This window comes from Oncorhynchus kisutch, linkage group LG17 (assembly GCF_002021735.2).
Source record: "Oncorhynchus kisutch isolate 150728-3 linkage group LG17, Okis_V2, whole genome shotgun sequence".
Classification (NCBI taxonomy): Eukaryota; Metazoa; Chordata; class Actinopteri; order Salmoniformes; family Salmonidae; genus Oncorhynchus; species Oncorhynchus kisutch.
The window spans coordinates 18,291,247-18,306,834 of record NC_034190.2 but is presented as its reverse complement, the minus strand read 5'-3'; the positions used below and the strand labels follow the sequence as shown (position 1 = coordinate 18,306,834).

At 44.5% G+C, this 15,588-nt stretch overlaps 1 protein-coding gene across 5 annotated transcripts in view; it reads left to right on the top strand.

Moving 5' to 3' along the window:
• Window positions 1-15,588, top strand: part of adgrb2 (adhesion G protein-coupled receptor B2) — a 501,873-nt gene that overhangs the window by 137,134 nt on the left and 349,151 nt on the right. For all 5 annotated transcript variants that reach the window (XM_031793151.1, XM_031793150.1, XM_031793148.1 and 2 more), the window contains exon 2: window positions 11,144-12,026. The gene's annotated coding sequence lies outside the window, so the exon portion shown is untranslated. The remainder of the gene's footprint in view (window positions 1-11,143; window positions 12,027-15,588) is intronic.

Here is a 15,588-nt window from a genome sequence, read left to right as displayed (position 1 = left end):
GTTACTAAATGATTCCATATGTGTTATTTCACATTTTTGATGTCTTCGCTATTATTATACAGGGTAGGCAATAGTTAAAATGAAGAAAAACCCTTGAATGAGTAGGTGTTCTACATTTTTGGGACACAGTATATTTTACAATAGTTATCTTTTGTTTGTTTTTAGTTGCATCCTTCAGCTATGCCTAACCCCTCCCATCTAATGTCGTAGTTTTTATTCCTAAATATCAATGATTCTAGCTGTGTTATTTAGCTAGCCTCCTAGTTAATTGTCACTACGTTGAGCAGAGCTGACAGTATGCTCTGAAATACCTGTAAGGAAGGATTATTTTACGAGTCTTCCCAGCAATCGTCTGTCACCTCATCATGGATGGAGAGATGATAGAGCATCTTCAACGAGGAGCAAACAAGGTATGTTAAGCTAGTTAGCTAGCTAGTTACGTACACAATGCATTAACTTTATAAACTCAGGCCTTCATTACCTGCATCTACTCTATCTTTGTTCATGGTAGGCTATAGCCAGTCCTGTTGAAGTGACAGTACTATTGAATCAAATCAAATCAAATCAAATGTATTTATATAGCCCTTCGTACATCAGCTGATATCTCAAAGTGCTGTACAGAAACCCAGCCTAAAACCCCAAACAGCAAGCAATGCAGGTGTAGAAGCACGGTGGCTAGGAAAAACTCCCTAGAAAGGCCAAAACCTAGGAAGAAACCTAGAGAGGAACCAGGCTATGTGGCGTGGCCAGTCCTCTTCTGGCTGTGCCGGGTGGAGATTATAACAGAACATGGCCAAGATGTTCAAATGTTCATAAATGACCAGCATGGTCGAATAATAATAAGGTAGAACAGTTGAAACTGGAGCAGCAGCACGGCCAGGTGGACTGGGGACAGCAAGGAGTCATCATGTCAGGTAGTCCTGGGGCATGGTCCTAGGGCTCAGGTCCTCCGAGAGAGAGAAAGAAAGAGAGAAGGAGAGAATTAGAGAACGCACAATTAGATTCACACAGGACACCGAATAGGACAGGAGAAGTACTCCAGATATAACAAACTGACCCTAGCCCCCCAACACATAAACTACTGCAGCATAAATACTGGAGGCTGAGACAGGAGGGGTCAGGAGACACTGTGGCCCCATCCGAGGACACACCCGGACAGGGCCAAACAGGAAGGATATATATAAACCCACCCACTTTGCCAAAACACAGCCCCCACACCACTAGAGGGATACTTCAACCACCAACTTACCATCCTGAGACAAGGCTGAGTATAGCCCACAAAGATCTCCGCCATGGCACAACCCAAGGGGGGTCGCCAACCCAGACAGGATGACCACATCAGTGAATCAACCCACTCAGGTGACGCACCCCTTCCAGGGACGGCATGAGAGAGCCTCAGTAGGCCAGTGACTCAGCCCTTGTAATAGGGTTAGAGGCAGAGAATCCCAGTGGAAAGAGGGGAACCGGCCAGGCAGAGACAGCAAGGGCGGTTCGTTGCTCCAGAGCCTTTCCGTTCACCTTCCCACTCCTGGGCCAGACTACACTCAATCATATGACCCACTGAAGAGATGAGTCTTCAGTAAAGACTTAAAGGTTGAGACCGAGTTTGCGTCTCTGACATGGGTAGGCAGACCGTTCCATAAAAATGGAGCTCTATAGGAGAAAGCCCTGCCTCCAGCTGTTTGCTTAGAAATTCTAGGGACAATTAGGAGGCATGCATCTTGTGACCGTAGCGTACGTGTAGGTATGTACGGCAGGACCAAATCAGAGAGATAGGTAGGAGCAAGCCCATGTAATGCTTTGTAGGTTAGCAGTAAAACCTTGAAATCAGCCCTTGCTTTGACAGGAAGCCAGTGTAGAGAGGCTAGCACTGGAGTAATATGATAAAATTTTTGGGTTCTAGTCAGGATTCTAGCAGCCGTATTTAGCACTAACTGAAGTTTATTTAGTGCTTTATCCGGGTAGCCGGAAAGTAGAGCATTGCAGTAGTCCAACCTAGAAGTGACAAAAGCATGGATAAATTTTTCTGCATCATTTTTGGACAGAAAGTTTCAGATTTTTGCAATGTTACTGTGGTATTTTTCATCACTGTATCCCACAAAACAAGTTAGCTAGCAAAGAATTAATGTGAATCAATTTAAGATAGACATGATATAAACACGGCGGTTTGAAGAGGAAGAGAGACCTTTTCGTGTGTGTGTGTGTGTGTGTGTGTGTGCATGTGCGTGTGTGCGTGCGTGCGTGCGTGTGCGTGTGTCAGCGTTGTGTGTATAGGTGGCAGGGAAGTCAGGCGCAGTAGAGTCAAAATGGAGTGTAAATGGAGTCTTTTAATAAATGTCCACAGAACATGCTCCATAACACTAAAACGTACAGACATGAAAACCATGGGTACGAGGACCCATCGCGCACCAACACAACAAAATAACAACACTGACAATAAAACCATCTCTGACAAAGACATGAGGGGAAACAGAGGGTTAAATACACAACAGGTAATGAATGGGATTGAAAACAGGTGTGTGGGAAGACAAGACAAAACCAATGGAAAATGAAAAAAATGGATCAATGATGGCTAGAAGACCGGTGACGTCGAACGCCGAGCACCGGCCGAACAAGGAGAGGCAACGACTTCGGCAGAAGTCGTGACAGCGTGTGTGTGCGTGTGTGTGCGTGCGTGTGTGTGTGTGTATGTGTGTGTGTGTGTGTGTGTGTTTAAAACATTTGGGTCTCCATGACAATTCACTTTCTTGTGGACCCAAATGAATAAGACTGATACAGCACTGAAACATGTTCTCTTCCATCGGGGTAAGATAGTGAAGGGAATGGGCATGCTCATGGATCTGCTGACCAGTGCAGGATCCAAGGTGGTCGTCACCATGAAGAACTCCGCTAAGGTAAGAACGATGACCTAGTCATTTTTGTTTGTGTGTTGTAGAGTTCTCTTTGTGTTTGTTTGTCAGAGAGAGAGAGTCACATTCATTAATATTAATATGAATTAGATCCTTCTTGGCCATTTACATCTTGGCCTTCAACAACACCAGGTCACAGTCAACAGACGACACTACCGAATCACTTCATTTGCTTTTACACAATTGTACTGTACTATTTTACTGTCCTCTGATCAGTTATACAGTAGGTTTATGTTGTGAGTATTTGTATTGTTTTTACTATGCCTCTATGAAAAACGGATTTTATCTCATCTCTCAGCAGATGAGATTGTTCCTCCTGGCCATGGTGATGTCGGCAACCCGTTCCAGTACCCGTTCCTGTACCCGTTCCTGTACCCGTTCCTGCACCCGTTCCTGCACCCGTTCCTGTACCCGTTCCTGTACCCGTTCCTGCACCCGTTCCTGCACCCGTTCCTGTACCCGTTCCTGTACCCGTTCCTGTACCCGTTCCTGCACCCGTTCCTGCACCCGTTCCTGCACCCGTTCCTGTACCCGTTCCTGCACCCGTTCCTGTACCCGTTCCTGTACCCGTTCCTGCACCCGTTCCTGCACCCGTTCCTGTACCCGTTCCTGTACCCGTTCCTGCACCCGTTCCTGTACCCGTTCCTGCACCCGTTCCTGTACCCGTTCCTGTACCCGTTCCTGTACCCGTTCCAGTACCCGTTCCTGCACCCGTTCCTGTACCCGTTCCTGCACCCGTTCCTGTACCCGTTCCTGTACCCGTTCCTGTACCCGTTCCTGTACCCGTTCCTGCACCCGTTCCAGTACCCGTTCCTGCACCCGTTCCTGTACCCGTTCCAGTACCCGTTCCTGCACCCGTTCCTGCACCCGTTCCTGCACCCGTTCCTGTACCCGTTCCTGTACCCGTTCCAGTACCCGTTCCTGCAAGCTGAATATCAATTATTTATATGTGTTGTATTGTACATAGTTTCTTTAATGTTTTTCTTTCTAAGGATTTGTTGTTGACTGTTCATAATCACACTGAAATTTACATTACTTTGGCTTCAATTCAAAAATATGTGTATTTTATTGTGTAACCAAGTGGGATTAAAATGGATTTAATTGTAATTATTTGTCAACAAATCTACACAAAATACAAAATGGAAGAAAAATGTACTTAAAAAAAAGATTGATATAAACAAATAACTCAAATATAGTTGTTGCATAGGTATTCATAGTCATGAGTTAATACGTGTTAGAAACACCTTTGAGTTTTCTTGGGTAAATTGATGAGCTTTACACACCTAGATTGTGCAATATTAGCACATTCTTTTCATAATTCTTCAAGCTCTGTCAAGATGCTGGGAATCATGGCTAGACAGCATTTTTCAAGTATTGCCATAGATTTTAAATCAGATTTCATTCAAAACTGTAACTTCCTCTCCCAGTGGCTCTGTATATCAGACTGAAACAGGTTTTCCTCTAGGATTTTGCCTGTGCTTAGCTAGTTATTTTTGTATCCTGAAAATACTCCCCAGTATATGCCGATGTCAAGCATACCCATACTATGATGCAGTCACCACCATGCTTGAAAATAAGAAGGCAGTTACTCAGTGGTGTGTTGGATTTGCCCCAAATATAAGGCTTTGTATTTATGCCAAAAAGGGTACTCCGTTGCCGTGTTTATTTTTTGTAGTATTACTTTAGTGTCTTGTTGCATACAAGATGCATGTTTTGGAATATTTGTATTCTCTATATTTGTATTCTTCTTTTCACTATGTCATTTAAGTCAGTATTGTGGAGTCAATACAATGAGATTGAACTCTGTAACTGTAGCTGTTTTTAAAATCCCCAGTGACCTATGTGTCTGGGTGCTTTAATATATAATCCACGGCATAATTATTCACTTGACCCTGCTTCAAGAGATTGTTATTGTTACTCATCTACCAATCACTGCCCTTCTTTATGAGGCTTTCAAAAAGCTCCCATTGTAGTTGAATGTGTGCTTGAAATACTTGACTGAGGGACCTTACATATGTTGCATGTATGTTGGACAAAGGAAGGGTTAGTCATTCAAAAATCATATCAACCCCTAATATTTCACACAGAGTCCATGTCATTTATGGGATTTGTTGAGGCAAATTTTCCTCCTGAACGAATTTAGACTTGCCTCAACAAAGGGGCTGAATACTTAATGTATGCACTCTATATCAAATTTGTATTCGTCTTAAAGAAAGAACATTACAGAGTAGATTTGTGTAGATTTGTTGACAAAAAATTACAATGAAATCCATTTTAATCCCACTTTGTAATAAGAAGAAATCCAAGGCACTGTATCTAGTATTGTACAATATAATATTTAGGTACATTAATTAATGTAAACCATACCAGCAGTTGCTGTTTCAAAATAATACACGTTTTCTCTTTTTTTACTTCATGTCGACAGAAGTCAACTTTAAAAGCTCATAACTCGGGTTCTGATAAAGATATTTGAGTGATTTAAAAATACCTGGATTTGGGACAGTTTGTACTTCTCAAACATCTAAAAGTCAAAATGTTACGATGTGAAGGGGTTTCCCTAGGCCACCACATATGAAAGCCCATGAGGTAAGCCTTTAAAAAAAACTCTAACATTGAAAACTGATAAGTTGCCATGGTTACTCCGCCTTCGCTGGTTGTAGCTGTGCATTTCAAAGCAAGCATTCCCTGCTAATAAGTGAAAGCAGCTGTGGGTTGTGTGTGTTTTGTCTCTTTCTGTCACTTTCTTTTTCCTTTGTCTCTGTTCTTACCTGTGTGATCTGCTTCGAACATTTCTTCACTGAGGAAGAGGAAGAGAAGGACAGAATGAGAGAGGGAACTGAGCTGTGGGTGGCTGATATTGACTGGCTTTTGTATTCTAAATACTTTCGGGAAATGTCAATGCACATTGTTTCCGGCACAAGGGAAGTGTTCTACAGTTCCCCCAAAGCAACAATCAGCTGGGGATATTTCACTTCAGTAACTTTGGTTTGTACATTATACAGCAGAAATATTGCAGGAACGTATGACTTTCTCTGTTGTCATACTATCTCTATGCTTTGTCCAGCTATCCCCCTATACCCCCCACCCCCCTCTATCCCTCCTCTACCCCCTTTATATCCCCCTTCTCTCCCCTTTACCCCCTCTACTTGAGTGGTGCAGCATTCTAAGGCACTGCATCTCAGTGCAAGAGACCCATAGGACGGCGTACAATTGGCCCAGCGTCGTTCGTTTTTTGGCCGGAGTAGGGCGTCATTGTAAATAAGAATTTGTTCTTGACTCACTTGCCTAGTTAAATAAAGATGTATATATATATACAGTATATACATACATATATAAACTAACCCCCACTCTTTCCCCCTCTACCCCACTCTAATCCCCTTTAAACCCGTCTCGATCTATCTATTCATCTGATTTACAGAATCTCTCGCCTCTCCTTTCCCCCTCCACTCCCTCCACCCCACCCCTGACCCTGTCCTCTCTCTTCATCTCTCCACCCCAACACTCTTCTGTCTCCCACTCTCTCTTTCTCTCTGCCTCTCCAGTCCTAGCCCTCTACCTGCCTACCTTCCATCTTTCTCCCCTCCCTCACTCTCTCCCTCTTTTCCTTTCATGTCTTTGTGAGACTCATTAGTGAAGACTAGCTGTACCCTCCTCAAAGTCGCTCATTGTCACAGTCCTTTGTGGGGAGACTCTTGACATAGTCTCTAACCCTGGCCCTCAGCCTCTTACCATCAGCCCTTCAGTTTCTTAAAGTGGCCTTTAGCCTCTCAGCCTCTTATAGCAGCCCTTTCATCAGAGAATGAAGATAAAAGCACACACACACACACATGCGGGCATGCACATATAATATGCACACACACACATATGGTCATGCACATATAATATGAACATACACACACATGACATTGTATAATACGTTTTTGATAAGGCACAAAAGGGAAATATTTGACAAAAAATGTTTTTCAACACCGTTCATTTATCTAGCGATCTAATTTTTGATTCCCTGGGCTCTGTGTAATTTAATTCTCTGTAGTATTTGCATGGGGCAGTTTCCCATAACTGTCCTACACCCTGAAATAGATCTGCAGTGTGTGTGTGCGTGTGTGAGTGTCTATACTTGGCCAGTACTGGACCTATTGTTACCCAGAGTAAAGCAGCTCTCTGTCAGCTCTTAATGGAAAACGCATCAGTGTATGAAGATAAGCAGCAGTCATGAAATGAACCCCTCTGTCTCTTTCTTTGTCTCTCTCTCTTTCTCTCTCTTTTCTCCTCTGTCTCACATTTCCCATTATATTTAATGAGTTGGTGCTCTGACACTTGGCAGTGATATCTGTCCTTGTCCTCTTCCAGAGGTGGTTACCCACAGTGGATCATAATGGACCATTTACACCTGGTTAGAAAGATCTGATCACTTTTAGTGTGGCCACTATCCATTAATCAATGAACTGGTTGTATTAGAATAATAACCTAAGTGTACAGTATGCATTACAATAACAACCTGTTTCTGTGTCCTTCTGTTCTCTCTCTCTCTCTCTCTCTCTCTCTCTCTCTCTCTCTCTCTCTCTCTCTCTCTCTCAATGTTATGAGGTGTGTGTATGTGTAGACTGTACTGTTATCCGTCAGAGTTGAGTGTGATCATTAGGGCTGTGATGGGCCATGGTTTTTATTATTTTTGATATAAAAGTTTTTGAACTTGTAACATACCGTAGCTTTGGGGACACCCTTGGCTAATAAAGAAAAACATTTGACTGCTTGGAAATGTAGAAAATTACGCTTTTCCTCCCAGCTGTGCCCTTCTGCTCGTAAAATGATGACCAACTTTATGTAAAAATGTTAAACTGCTAGTCCAATGTTGTCACAATACCAGAATTTTGACTTTGATTCCGTTCCCAGGTTTAGTAGCACGATATTCAATACCATCATGTTTATTTGATACCAAATTGATACCAAAACGATACCACAGCAAAAAAAGAAGGCATATTAGCCAAAGTCACAGAATGGCACTTGATCCAGACAGATAAACTCAGCTAATGCTCTGTTCAATCATTTGGCATTTTTAAGGTTCAGTATTATTACATTTGAAATGTTTTATGGCAGAATTCTTCAGAGACAGCCATGTATGCATTTATGAACCAATTATACAATCCATTTGACTTTGTTTTTACAAATCTAACTACAAACAACATAATGGTAATCATTTATTTGAATGGTAAATCTCTATCGATAAACTGGGTAAATCAAGATGTAGCCTAGGAATGTGTGGATACATTGAGTTATTGAGCTTGTTTTGTATGATTTCATGGGGCTGTTACCCTTCCATTTTATTGTACTGATCAACCACATTTGCATCGATGTAGCTTATTTTATAAAAGTGTGTATCTCTTTAACCAGTAATGACTGTCATTCACCAGCCAGGAGTGGTGCAGCCTGTCAGCGTCCTCAGTTTGCTGAGGCAATATAATCTTTGGCTGAGGGAGAGACGTGAGGGAGACCAATTAAATTAATGGATAAAGTTTTTGGTGGCAATCAGGTTTTAAATTAGCATATTTTGCATTATGATTAGCATATTATCACAAACAAAGTACGAAGGTGTTGAATTGATGTTAGTTTGAGCTGTAAAGGAAAGTTAGCCTACGAAGCTGGAAGGTTCAGGTATCTTCTTGCATCGTAAAGTTATTCTAGCCTGCATGGTGTCATGGACATATTTTGAGAACAGTAATGAACCGTTTCAACATTTCTACATGTCTTATCGCACTATTCAAGAGTGTTGACTTCTGTGCTGCATGACTGGGGAGTATAAGATGATGCAGCCCAGACTCCCAGTGCAGGCTGAGTGGAGCAGGCAGGGTGCAGCCCAGACTCCCAGTGCAGGCTGAGTGGAGCAGGCAGGGTGCAGCCCAGACTCCCAGTGCAGGCTGAGTGGAGCAGGCAGGGTGCAGCCCAGACTCCCAGTGCAGGCTGAGTGGAGCAGGCAGGGTACAGCCCAGACTCCCAGTGCAGGCTGAGTGTAGCAGGCAGGGTGCGCTCCATGGGGAGTCCAGACTCCCAGTGCAGGCTGAGTGTAGCAGGCAGGGTTGTCTCCATGTGGAGTCCAGACTCCCAGTGCAGGCTGAGTGTAGCAGGCAGGGTGCGCTCCATGGGGAGCCCAGACTCCCAGTGCAGGCTAAGTGGAGTAGGCAGGGTGCGCTCCATGGGGAGCCCAGACTCCCAGTGCAGGCTAAGTGGAGTAGGCAGGGTGCGCTCCATGGGGAGCCCAGACTCCCAGTGCAGGCTAAGTGGAGTAGGCAGGGTGCGCTCCATGGGGAGCCCAGACTCCCAGTGCAGGCTGAGTGGAGCAGGCAGGGTGCTCTCCATGGGGAGCACAGTCTCCCAGTGCAGGCTAAGTGGAGTAGGCAGGGTGCTCTCCATGGGGAGCCCAGACTCCCAGTGCAGGCTAAGTGGAGTAGGCAGGGTGCGCTCCATGGGGAGCACAGTCTCCCAGTGCAGGCTGAGTGTAGCAGGCAGGGTGCTCTCCATGTGGAGTCCAGACTCCCAGTGCAGGCTGAGTGTAGCAGGCAGGGTGCGCTCCATGGGGGACATCAGCTGCGCTGATAGACAGACTTGATCCGTGAGACACAAGTACAAAGAGTAAGCAAAATTCAGGAACCAAACATTTTTTCATGTTCTAGTATCAAAAATACCCGTGTTTGGTTTACCTTGCAACAATAGTTCGGATACAGTCCCAAATATTTGCGACTGTTTTCAAGATATTGGACTTTCAAGAAGCAAAGTTTCACCAGCCACCTCATCATATTATTATTTTGAGTTCACGATTATTTCCCCTAATTGACTGTTACATGATTATACGATAATTCTGCCAGCCCTACTGATCATATGGGGCGGCAGGTAGCCTAGTGGTTAGAGCATTGGGACCATAATTGAAATGTTGCTCAATCGAATCCCCCAGCTGACAAGCTAAAAATCTGTAATTCTGCCGCTGAACAAGGCAGTTAACCCACTGTTCCTAAGCCATCATTGTAAATAAGAATTTGTTCTTAACTTGCCTAGTTTAATAAATAACAACAAAATATAACCCATATGAGTGGGTAGAAACAGTCAACTTCAAAAGGGTTTACTCATAATGAGTTAAACTCACATTTCCATCATGAGGGAGACAGACTGGTTTGGAGTGTGTGTGCATGTTATCATGAGGTTAATTGAGTTGAGCGTACACCAGTCGATAGAGCTCACTCAGTGTTTCTGCCATTAAATCTTCATGTCCATGCTGAGGCATTTGAAAGCCTCTTAGAAGTGAACGTGAGGTAAAACTGAATAAAATATGAATGAACAGTTGATTTTCTTTAGCTTTTTTTGCGGCCCTTATTGGATCAGTATGTCTGTATGTATGTCTGTATGTATGTCTGTATGTATGTGTGTGGACATGTTTGTGTGTGTGTGTGTGAGTGTAAGCATGTATGTGTAAAGATCAGGCTGGTGGCACTGTGACGGTGAGGGTAATGGTTTGCCCCATCGCCTTAGGTTAGACACTCGGCAGGGTGTGTGTGTGTGTGTGTGTGTGTGTGTGTCTGGAGGGGTGAGTCTGTCCCAGCAGGGCTGTGTGGAGTGGGGTACATTGTTCACGTCTCAACAGCCAAGTCATCAGCCCCTTTAATCCAGCCCGCCAGGGGAGAGTGTGTGTGTGTGTGTGTGTGTGTGTGTGTGTGTGTGTGTGTGTGTGTGTGTGTGTGTGTGTGTGTGTGTGTGTGTGTGTGTGTGTGTGTGTGTGTGTGTGTGTGTGTGTGTGTGTGTGTGTGTCAGAGGCAGGCGACCTTCATGACGGAACCATGACCATAAACTTTGTTATTATTAGACTCTGAGGGGAGAGAGACTGTGCGTGAGAGAGAATGTGAGGGAGAGAGAATGTGAGGGAGAGAAATGTGAGGGGAGAGAGACTGTGAGGGAGAAAGATTGTGAGGAGAGAATATGAGAGAGAGAGAGACTGTGAAGGAGAGAGCATGTGAAGAGAGAGAATTGAGACTGATATTGGTATATCACATTCTCATTCTGCCAGACATATTGTTTTGGAATTGATTTCTGCTTTCTCAAAAGTACTGACTCTGTTCTCTCTTCCTTCTACTCTCCCCAATTCTGCCTCTCTCCTTCCCTCTCTCTACATCTCTCCCTCCCTTCTCTATATCTCTCTCACTCTCGCTCTACCTCTCTCCCTTCCTGCCTCCCTATCTCTTTTTCTGCAGGACGAATGACATAGGATGAACACTACTGGCGGGGTGTGTCTGTGTGTGCTGTCGTCCCTCCTCGGTGTGGCCTGGGCCGTGGCTGCTCTAGTTCCTCTAGCTCTAGCTCCTCTTTCTACCCTGGCCGCTGCCTATGGGGCTGCCAGTGGCGTCTCTCCCAGGGAGGCAGAGGGGGGCAGCCTCCCCTCCCAGTGCTCCAGCCTGGTAGCAGGGGTACTGTATGGATCTTTCTCTCTGAGAGAGCTGTTCCCGTCCCGGGTGCCGGGCTGTTCCTGGTCGTTGGAGAACCCCGATCCCACCAAGTATTCCCTCTATCTCCGATTCACCCGTCACCCCTCCATCTGTCAATCACACTCCCCCATGCTCCTCCCACTCGACCATCATCTAGCCAATCAGAGTTGCCCGCTGGATCTACAGACATCAACTCAGGACGTGATAGACCTTTGCGGCAGCCAATTAGAATCGGAAGGACCATATTCATTTTTACAGTTCGACAAGAACTTTGTTGAGCTATGCCTGTCGAGACTACCGTCACCTGATGAACCGCCGGTAACCAAGGAAACGCTAGAACTCCGGCTAGTCGAGGTTTTGCTAATCAACAATGAGAACTCCAGCCAGTTCACCTGTGGAGTACTCTGCCGATGGTTTGAGGAGTGCCTGCGCAATGGTCGTCATGGAGACAGTGACGCTGCTGACGGTGACGGTTGCAGAGTTACTCAGACGGGGTGTGTGTGTCCTAACAACAATGTGGTCATGGCTCAGCCTGTACCCCTTCTCCCATCAACGCCCCATAACAACGGATCGCTGTTACCTGAGGATTGCTGCGTCACAGAGCTGCACCATAACAATGCCATTGCCATAGCTCCCAGGGACGTCAGACAAGGTAAGGCGGTGCCTCACTTCACTTTGGTTTTGCTAACACACTAGCTGTCAATCAAGCAGATTGCTGTTATTGGTTGTCTGATCTAGTTAAAAGCTGTAAAAAAGTGCTACTGCATTTTTTATTTAACTTCAGAGTGTCAGACATATTGGGTTGTTGAGTCTAATGTGGTGTTTTTGTCTGCTATATTTCTTCCAAAACATATTATAATATAATTAATATATCTTCAGAAGAAATTCTCCAGGGCTGAAGTTTGACTCCAAAGGGTCATGGACTTCTGAATTCTGCTTGATAAAGGTTCTGTTTATCTTATTGACTTTCAAAATGCCAAACATCAAGAAGCCCTAACGTTACTTATAACAGACTTAAAATATGTATCAGAAGTTCATTATTTTTTAGGTATATTTTAATACCTCCTCCTCAGAGTGGTAGAGAGGCGGGGCTGCTGGTGAGGATGTGTACATTGACTCACTGATCAATCTGTGTGTGTGTGTGTGTGTGTGTGTGTGTGTGTGTGTGTGTGTGTGTGTGTGTGTGTGTGTGTGTGTGTGTGTGTGTGTGTGTGTGTGTGTGTGTGTGTGTGCATGTTTCTTTGCTTGTTTATCCATATGTCTAATTGTTGACTAGCTTCTCAGTTGTTGCTCTGTGTCTATGAAACAGATCTTAGAAAGTAAGAGTTGACCATCTGCTGTGTGATCACTGTTGACCATCTGCTGTCTGGTCACTGTTGACCATCTGCTGTGTGGTCACTGTTGACCATCTGCTGTGTGGTCACTGTTGACTATCTGCTGTGTGGTCACTGTTGACCGTCTGCTGTGCGGGCACCATCTGCTGTGTGGTCACTGTTGACCGTCTGCTGTGCGGTCACTGTTGACCATCTGCGGTGTGATCACTGTTGACCGTCTGCTGTGTGATCACTGTTGACCTTCTTTTGTGTGGTCACTGTTGACCGACTGCTGTGTGGTCACTGTTGACCGTCTGCTGTGTGGTCACTGTTGACCGTCTGCTGTGTGGTCACTGTTGACCGTCTGCTGTGTGGTCACTGTTGACCGTTTAATGTGTGGTCACTGTTGACCGTCTGCTGTGTGGTCACTGTTGACCATCTGCTGTGTGGTCACTGTTGACCGTCTGCTGTGCGGTCACCATCTGCTGTGTGGTCACTGTTGACCGTCTGCTGTGCGGTCACTGTTGACCATCTGCTGTGTGATCACTGTTGACCGTCTGCTGTGTGATCACTGTTGACCGTCTGCTGTGTGGTCACTGTTGACTGTCTGCTGTGTGGTCACTGTTGACCGTCTGCTAAAATGGAATTGCAGTATTAGGATGTTTTCACTGGAATAGATGACAAGAACAGGTTTACATTAACAGACAAACAGAGACTAATATACATACTTAGTGAAACAGTGCTGTGTTAGATAACATTTTAAACACCGTCACATGCAACTTTTAATGCACTGAAAAAACTGGACATCTGCCTACCTGGAGGTGATCCGTCACATATTACCATCTTGCATGATGTCTTTATAGAGGCAGTTCTGTTTTCTGTACTGCTAGGCTGATTGTGGGCCAGCTTGACTGCTTTCTCCTAACGAGAATCCAATACTCTAATCAGATTTTACAAATACTCCTGGTCAGAGAACAGATGACCTGCCCTGCCTTCTCTGCCCTCGGCCACACGCACGCACACACACATGCACACTCACACACACAAACACACACATGCACACACACACCTACATAAACCCACACAGCTCTGCCCTAAGCCTCGGGGGTGATGTTACCTTGCTGATGGGAAGGTTATCAGGCGACACAGTGGATCAATGGGACAGATACAGTAGAGTTCATTATCTAATCAGAACACATAGAGAAAGAGAGGGGGGGGATAGGGGGAGAGAGAAATTGAGAGAAATTTGACAAACAAAGCCTTCTCATGCCTTGTCGAATTCAAAAAAGCTTTCAACTCAATTTGACATGAGGGCCTGTTCTACAAATTGATGGAAAGTAGTGTTGGGGAAAAACATATGACATTATAAAATCCATGTACACAAGTGTGGGGTTAAAATTGACAAAAATCACACATTTCTTCACACAGGGTCGGGGGTGAGACAGGGATGCAGCTTCAGCCCCACCCTCTTCAACATATATATCAACGAATTGGCGAGGGCACTAGAACAGTCTGCAGCACCAGACATCACCTTACTAGAATCTGAAGTCAATTGTCTACTTTTTGTAGATGATCTGGTGCTTCTGTCCCCAATGAAAGAGGGCCTACAGCAGCACCTAGAAATTCGGCACAGATTCTGTCAGACCTGGGCCCTGACAGTAAATCTCAGTAACACAAAAATAATGGTGTTACAAAAAAGGTCCATTGGCCAGGACCACAAATACAAATTCCATCCAGACACCGTTGTCCAACAGCACACAAAAAAACGATACACACCTCAGCCTAAACATCAGCACCACAGATAACTGTGGACAAAGCTGTGAACGTTCTGAGAGACAATGCAAGAAGGGCCTTCTATGCCATCAAAAGGAACATACATTTCGACATACCAATTAGGATCTGACAAAAAATACTTGAATCAGTTATGGAACTCATTGATTTTAAAGGTCTGGGGTCCACTTACCAACCAAGAATTCACAAAATGGGACAAACACCAAATTGAGAATCCTCCGTGTACAACGTTAAACACCAAATAATGCATGCAGAGCAGAATTATCCAAATCCAGAAAAGAGACGTAAAATTCTACATCCACCTAAAAGGAAGCAATTCTCAAACCTTCCATAACAACTGGAGAAGAGTCCCCTAAGCAAGCTGGTCCTGGGGCTCTGTTCACAAACACAAACAGAACCCACAGAGACCCAGGAGAGCAACCTGATTTGACCCAACCAAATCATTAGAAAACGAAAGATAATTACTTGACATATTGGAAAGAATTTACAAAAAAACATATTAAACCAGAATGCTAATTGGACCAAAACAGAGAGTACACAGTGGCAGAATAACTGACCACTGTGACTGACCCAAACTTAAGGAAATCTTTAACTATGTATATACTCAGTGAGCATTGCAGACCTGGCTCTCAAGAGAATACAGGCTATGTTCAAACTGCCCAAAAAGGAGGTGGAAAGTGAGCTGCACCTCCTAACCTCCTGCCAAATGTATGACCATTTTAGAGACACATATTTCCCTCAGATTACACTGACCCACAAATCATTTGACAATCTCCCATATCTAGTGGGTGCCATCACAGCAGCAACATTTGTGACCTGTTGCCACAAGAAAAGAGCAACCAGTGAATTTTCAAACACCATTGTTAATACAACCTATATTTATTTGTATTTATTTACCCTTTTGTACTTTAACTATTTGCACATCGTTACAGCACTGTATATAAGCAATTTCACTTTCGTTTTTCACTTGTTTCCCATGCCAATAAAGCCCTTAAATTGAAATTGAATTGAGAAAGAGAGAGAGGGAGAGGGAGAGGGAGAGAGAGAGGGGGAGGGAGAGACAGAGAGAGAGAGAGAGAGAGAGAGAGTGGGGGAGGGAGGGAGGAAGAG